This window comes from Plectropomus leopardus, chromosome 8, assembly GCF_008729295.1.
Source record: "Plectropomus leopardus isolate mb chromosome 8, YSFRI_Pleo_2.0, whole genome shotgun sequence".
In the NCBI taxonomy this organism is placed as follows: Eukaryota; Metazoa; Chordata; class Actinopteri; order Perciformes; family Serranidae; genus Plectropomus; species Plectropomus leopardus.
Window position 1 is genome coordinate 9,052,706 of NC_056470.1, and position 8,483 is coordinate 9,061,188.

Below are 8,483 nucleotides of genomic sequence, written 5' to 3' on the forward strand. Positions count from 1 at the left end.
TCACAATAAGTAGAAGCACTTACATGAAAAAGTGCACATTTGCATAGTTTTTGTGCATATTTGCATCAGTGTGTGTGCAGCTCCATCGTTAGAAATGCCTGTGGCTGTGTGTGTGTGTGTGTGTGTGTGTGCCTTCGTGCAGCTTTCACTAAACGTCAAACGTGTGAGTTGGTGACAGAGAGAAAGCTGCTACAGCATGCTTGAGCTCCCTCATCTCTCTCTGTGTTCCCTGCTTGCTGCTGTATCAACTATGTTCACTAATCAAACATGAAAAGAATGATGGCGGGGGGTGGTGGTGGGAGTGGGTTACCTCGGGACACGAGTTTACTCAGCAGTGGTTGACGTCTAATTGTCCCCATTTTTGTGAGAGCAAAACAGGTCACTACAGGCTTTAGAGCTGATTGTGATTTTGCTTTGCATCACTATTCTCACTGAGAGTTTATTTAAGCAGCAACATTAATTTCATTTAAATCATTCTAGTTTTTATGATTGATTATGATTTCAGATTAGTTTAATGAGTAACATGGTGCAGATTGGATTGACACTGCTATTTTAACCCCTAACATAGATTTTGCTTCGGTTCTCCAGTAGCTTTTTAGCTGTAGCTGGTAACATTTTTTTATAAATAAAATAACCGTTTCTTTTATATTTGCTTAAAATGTCGCTATAATTACACAGCACTAAATGAGACAGATAATCTGCGAAAAGAAAATCATACTCCTTTGCCAACTCGATCACTTTGTAGTGCTTCTTTCGGCTTTATTGCACATGAACTTAAGTGGCTAATCAGAGGTGAGGAGTCTCTGAAGCAGCTGTCAGTCACTGCTTGTGGACGGTGGTCAAACTGTCAAACTGATCAAATATGACGATTGATATTATCAAGATTCTGTTACTGAGTTGTCTACTTACTTCTCACCTCAAATGGTTTCATGATCATATTTTAGTGCACTGTTTAGCTGTAAAATGAGAGAGGTGGTCAGTCCAGTGGGTGCTGCATGATTCTTTAGTCAACTGTTTCCAACATGGTGGCCAGGTCAGAAACTTTCTTATTTTACAGCTAAACAGTGCACTAATACCTGTTTATGAAAACATCTGAGGTGAGCAATAGACAATAACGTGACAGACTCATTATATCTATTAGATCAACGCTGCCTAGTTTTACAGTTTGACCACAGATTAAGAACAGTGATTGACAAAATTGACAGCTGCTTTAGAGATTCCACAGCTCTGGTTGTTTTTGGTGTACAGTGGATTTTAGCAAATGCCATTAGAGGCAGCAGAAAGAGGAGAAGAACATGATTTTTTTTTTTCACAGTCTATCTGTCTCATCTACTTCTTGCAGAATAAAGTGGCAGTTTCAGCAAATATGACACAAAGTTATTCTCATAAAAGTTACCAACTACAGTATTAAAACTGTACTAATGAACATTTTGTATAAACAATGTATAAAATGATGATGTGATGATGTAAGCAGACAAATTTGATCACTTTGGGATCTCTGCTAGAATTTAAAATAAAATGTGGGTTTGAACGTTTCACTGCACAAATGAGTTAATAGTGACCTCAGTGAGGATATTAAGAGAGTTAAAATATTAATACAAACTGTTTTTTTGTTTTATTATTAATGTTCAATATCAAATCTGCATATGGATAAGCTATAATTACAAATAACGATCAGCATTTAGAGGAATTGCATCCCAATTAAGTTATATTGTGTAATGTAGGATTTTTCTGACATGATGCATACAAATAAAAGCAAAAGATTGCATCAGTTTGATTCTTGTATTTGATTTTGTATAATATTGCAATGCACATATCAATATGGCAACATATTCTGAATAATATAGGATATTGATTTCACACATATCACCCAGCTGTACAGTATCTGTATCATGCTCAACATCTGAAATGCATCAGTCTTGTCAGAAATGCAGTGTAGTGTAATAGTAGTAGCTGTAGTGTGTTGTGTGCTGCATTGTTACCTTGTTGCTGATTTGGAGCTTTGGTTTGCAGCCCGTGCAAACAAGTGTCTCCTTCCTTGCTCCAGCAGCCGGTGTATGAGCCAGCCGGTGTCCACGGCGCATACCTGTGCTCGCTGACATGTACTAACTCACTCCTCCTGCAGGCCATGGCAGAGGAACGCACAGCAATCATAACAATCCGAAGATGAATGTGACTAATAGAGAGGGAAGGGAGGGCAGGGGAGAGTGGATATTAAAAAAATAAGCATGACAAAAGTGAAACAAGCGAGACAGAGGGAGGAGAGAGTGAAGGGGAAGGGTGAAAAAAAAGGGTGAGATAAAATAAAAATGAGGAGTTGCCCAAGGCCACAGCCATGGGTGGAGTTTGTGAGGGGAGGAGGGAGAGGAAGAGAGAAATCATCAGCGAACACCTGTCTGTTTCTGACTCTTAATAAATCAGCGTCTTCTTTACAGTATCTGTCTGCAGGTCTATACTGTTGGGAGAGAAGAAGAAAGTAGAGAAGGTAGATGAAAAGCTGCGATAACATAAAGTTCATCCCTACAGCAGTGAGAACAGTACGTCCCAGCTCAGCATTTCAGATTTCCACGCTGAGGAGGAGGCATATGCATTCATCAAACTACATTTATTTTGGTCTAAAAGGTCTTAAATGCAAAACATCTCACACACAAAATATGTCCCATATGGAGGTACTATTTCACTCTTGTTTACAGTATCTTACAGCAGCAGCTCTCAGAAATCCTCCATACGTAACTCTGCAGAGCATTCAAGTAGAAAATACGGACATGCCCAGCATTACGGAAAGTAAACATGTACAGTACGTGTATGTACATTGCATACATTGCAGACGAGGGTGTAGTGTTTGCAGATGTTCCTCTGCACAGTGAAGACAACAGATTATCTATGTAACAGTAACAGTGCACAGTCAAAGCCTTTTAAAAATGAACAGGGAAAAAAACAGTTTTCTCTTTGACATTCACCAGTATCAGCTAGTGTCAAAAGGTTTGTGCACTTTGACCTAAGGTCAGAAGTTATCATGAAGAAAACAACGACATGTAAACTCAAAGGGGCACTCCACTGATTTTTCACATAATGATCAGTTTATTCATGATGAGGCAGCACTGCCTCCTATTAAATTTTATTTTTATTATTAGTTTTTTAATAAAAATTTTACCAAAATCACGATCTCTCCTTAACTCTTATCAAAGGGCTTTTGTTACCAAAACCACAGATCAGGTTTCCTATTAATACTATTACCTTACAACTTTTGTTATGCCACTCGGGATGAATTTGAAGACCAATTTTACAGTAATCAAAGTTGAAGAATAAAAAAAAAAAATATAAACCCACATTTTTTTTTAGAGGTAAGGTCAAGGATAACTTTGCCCAATTGTTTATTGTTACATAAAGCATTCCGGTCCAGTAAAAAAGTTAGATCTGATTAGAACTGGGAAAGACCGGGCATTTGTTAGGGTTTTCTTGGTGATTTTGGCTTGTTCTCACTTGGCATGTGGAATTCCACTGCCTTATTTCCCATTATGAAGTTTTAAGAAGAGGGATTTGGTAAATCATTATTTCTTTTAATTAGATGTTGGCATTTATTTTGAGATTTTGGAATGCAACGTCAAAAATTGGAAGTCCCCATTCAGACTTCCAATTTCTGAGCATTTTTAAGACATTGAAAAGACATATCAATTAAGGCATTTTTTTTTTTTTTTTTTTTTTTTTTTTTGTAAATCAATGTACTCAGCGTCTTTTAAGAATTTTTAAGGATCTGTAGGAAGCCTGGTCTAGACACAAACCCTGGGTACTGGTGCCACAGTCCTGCACCACCATCCACCCCAACTACCTCTGTACAAACCCATAGCAGTTCATCTGAACATAATCCAGGCAGCGATTACTGTATCGCTAGAACATAATATGAAAACAATTTACTAATATACAAACAGAATTTATAATAGAGATTATGTAATTCAAGTATAAGTCACATAATTAAGAAGGTTGAGATCACCAGGTGGTGAATGGTAGATGTAAGGTGGGGCACTAATTCATAACCAACTGTTGTACGAGGATATGATGGGTTACTACACAAACTTTGTCATGTCTGAGAAAAAAACCCTGAAAAAAAAAGAAAAAACCCCAGTTGCGTTTGAAAGACATATTGTAAATATTTACCAGGAAGGGAGAGTCTAATCAATTTGCTTGGTGGGAGGGGTTACAAATATTTGTTTTGATAATATCCTTAATGTACCTCGACATACAAACACGAGAGTCCTAAGTTATGTAAGTATTATTTGCAGATGCCTCTAAATATAGCACATATTTGGATATTTTAGCCCAAAGTCACCTGGAGTAAAATATTTTAAGCAGCAAATCATGTTACCAAAGAATTCTGAGGTTCGTGATTGGATGTTTCTTATCAAAATGCACTTTTGTAGGTGACTTCTTACTTATTTTTGACTAAGCGTTCTTGATATTTTAGAAGTTTTTCTGTCGAAGTTCTACAAGTGATGTTACATAATAGGAATTGCGTTTTTGAAGTTTGACCCACACTGGTACTCAAATATAACATATCTGCTCCTAACTTTATGAAGTGCAACACTAAATCACTGGAGTGCCCCTTTAAAGAATAACCTAACAGCAGGCTGAACAGAAGTGTTTCACTCCGTGGTTGAAAGTTTCATCCAGCAGCACTGATGGGTGCGGGTGTGTATTTACTCCTCTGCACCTACAACCACACCCAGCATTATGTCACAGGGCCCTGCAGTTCACCTTAACATCGCTGCATCAAGGTGAGAACTTAAACCCCTGAAGGTTAGCAAAAACAAGATTTTTCAGGGAAAACTAATTTACTCTTTAGCATGATCAATGTAATACTTGTGGGTCTTGCATCCACCCGTTCTCGTCACCCTCAGGTCGTGTCTGGCGCACACTGCTGCAGGTGTCAGGTCCGTGTGAAATTCTATCTGGACCCAAGAGAACCTGAAAACAGTCTTACAGCATTATCAGTTCATGCTGCAACTTTAGTTAGCTACTTAAAACTCAACTAAACAACACTATTGGCATAGATGTTGTGACATTATGGTAGATATTGTGCCTGCTAGTTTGAGAGTTTTGCATTTTGGCCAAGAGGCTCTTGAGGTTTTCTCCCAAACTAGCCAAGCCCAATACATTCCACTATGTATGTCTATATACTTCATATTTATGCAGTAATTTTACATCGTCTTTTTTTTTTGCCCATCAGCATGTTGAATCGGCATCAGATTCGGCAGACCACATCAGTTGAACAAACCACCGTCGCAATGTGCTAACTAATTAGTGTCATGACGGTCTTCTGGCTTCCATTTTGGAGGATTACAGACTGCTACTGTCTGCTGTAATGGAAAGTTATTTTCTCACATGCAGGGCTTGCCATCTGTTTAAGTCTTTGCGATGTGTTCATGCACAACTTTTTGACATGTGGTAACGCAACAATCAGCTTTTGTCGCTGATAGCTCTCTGATGTCAGTTTGGTGTGTCTGGGTCTTTAGGCTTTGCTAAGTGTAGGGCCAAGTTGCTGTAGTGTCAGTACCCAGTATTGAGAAGGAAGTTGTGGATCCTTTTTGGATTAAGGACAGATTTTGAAAAATGTGAACATTTCATTTGAGTAGGCCTAGTATGAATACAAGTCCCACATGTTCAGTGCATCAGCCTGAAATTGTGGAGGAACTGTGCTCTCCAAATGAAACAGTGGGTGAACTAAGCTCTGGGATGAGTTAGGCTTTCATTACACACTTATCATAATGTATGCACATTAGTAAAATGAAAACAAAATCCTAGTGCAGAAACAATATTCCACCCAAGAGTTCATTGATGTTTTTCCCAAATGTGAAGGAGTGTCTTTTATTCCTCCAACATCCCCTCAAACCACTCGTCTTGAGTCCTAACTCATGTTTCCAAAGGACGCGTCGCTTGCTTCAGGGGAGGCAGTGCAGTTGGGTTTGGACACATAAGGAATGGGGAAGGAGCAAAGAGACAGAGGAGGGAATTAGTTCTGTCAGACCGACTATGTAAGAGGTATGGAGAGAGAAAAAAAAGCTGACAGACAATCTCTGTTGCAACATGCTACTGAATTACATCTGGCTGCTACTATCTTATATAAAGTGACACTGGCTATAAAACAAATGGTTTCACGTACTGTAAGTTTTACAACATCTTGGTAAATATACTGATTGGAGAATGAGACTATGAGATTGATGTCTGTGTGTTTAGTATGGAGCTATAGCGTGGACGTGGTTAGCTTAGCATAACATAAAGCCTGAAAGAATGGTAGAACAGCTAGCCTGGCTCAGCCAAAAGTTCAAAAATACACCATCCAGCATCTCTAAAGCGTACTTATCTTAGGGCTCTTTCACACCTACCTTATTTGATCCAGATTTTGGACTTTTTCATTTGATCTCAACCCAAATTACAGCTGTGAAACCTTCCCTGAACCACGGTTTGAACGAAAAAAAAAAGAAAGTGTGGTTTCGGTCTGTGTGCAATCGAACAATGGTTAGGTTTGTTTCTGGTGTAAAAAAATGTTTTGGATGTTTCAGACTTTCGGACCGATTACAGGAAGTTTTGGCAGGCTATGGTAAGTGATAAGAGTAATTTAGCAGCTCATTGTGTAGAGTGTGTGTGGTTTAGCCACAGAACGAGTGACAGTGGCTGCACTTAAAGCAGACAGGTTTTGGCAGTCAGAGAACAGGAGAAATTAGCAGCGAAGTTGTCAGGTGGTAGGTAATGTACTATGTTGGTTTCAGTTTGTCCATGAACGCAACATAAAATGAGCTGCAGTAGCACATGGGGAGAGAAGACGACTTTTTGAGCCAGTTGGAAAAACATTCTGAAATACTCATAATCAATGTCAAATATAGGGGAACATAGGTGGGCCACGTATAGTTATTTCGTGGACTTGCATAATTGCAATATGAAACTAAAACTAACTGGACCCGTGTATACAATGTAACACAAACGTTGGTTCAGACCATGGTTTGGACTACCAGGTGTCAGAAGGCCCTTAATTGTATAACCCCAAACATAAACTGAACTGTTAACACGACAATATGTGGTTCTGGGGTTTGGTTATATGTTTATTACTGTTCTGAAGAGCAGCTGGGCACAGCTACTGTTTGCAGATTATCAAAGTGTTGTCATGGAGGTGGCTAGGTTTTGTAACATCGTACTTTTAGAGGCTAAAACTATGATGCTTACAGACTGTATCTGGTCATCAGTTTTATAACAAGAGATGCGGCTCAGAAAGTATTGAGCAGATGTAGCCAGGCTAGCTGCCTCCAGTCTTTATGCTCATTGACACACAGACATAACTTGCACTACAAAGGCTGTAGTGTTTGTGTTTATTGCCTAAAGTTTTATGCTTGCTTGTAGTTTTTTTTTGTGGAGAATAGGGCTGGGTGATAACACTCTCTTATTTTGGAAATGATGCCCTCGAAATGAATTGATTCCAAGCAAAATTGAAATGCATTAAAAGACTTGTGTGAGATGGAGCACAGGTAATTACACTGATCAATCTAATAATTTCACGTGTTACACTTATTTTGCAGAATGCTGCTTTTTATATTGTGATACTGATTTCAACTGTATCATCCAGCCCTAGTCAAGAAGCTACAATGCTCTCCTCACAGCTTGTATACAGTAACTCTGTCTCTCTCTGCTCCTCAGTAACTATGGCAACCAGAACCAAAACAGGGAGACAGGGGGCGCCACTAGAAATGGTGTGCCTCCTGAGGACAGCTCTAACACAATAAACTGTATAATAACTCTTAACAAAGACTCTGTCAGCCACTGGGCTCCTGTCTTTTACAGATATTCTGTTGCCTTATGCACTTTATCACATAATTGATAATATAGTTGTCCTGAAAAACAGCAATAGCTGTTACTTTGTTGTAGTACTGTATATATTTTAGGTTTTAAGAATTCAGTGTTTTTAAATCATGTCTAAGTGACTAATGGGAGCATTTTTTTTTTTTTTAAATTGGTGCAGAATTAAGTGACAGGGCTGCAACCAGCAGCCGCAAAACAGGCTGCAATGTAACCACTCAGGACATGAGCACTCTCAATGTACTTCCACTAAAAGTGCTTGTTTTTGACACTGACAGGCTCAAATTGTTATTATAAGTATCTCACAACATTTTGGGGCCTCAGCATTACTATTGTCAAACCCCCCAGACTCAGTGTCTAGAGCCAACATATTTCCACACCTAACTGGGTGAATTAGGGGTTTATTTTATGTTTATTCTATTTAGTAAGTGAATGTCAAAACAGTGTAACAAAGACAGCTTTTGTGAATTTTGTTTTGTTTCTATTGTATTTAAAAAAAAAGCATGTTTTATGATGATAAAATGAGCTGTTTCTGGTTAAGCAAAAATGATCTCACTTTTTAACAAAAAGTCCACCTCTGTAGGATTTCTTTCCATCGTGCTGTTACACACAGAATAATAATCAGAGTCCTTCACTGGCAA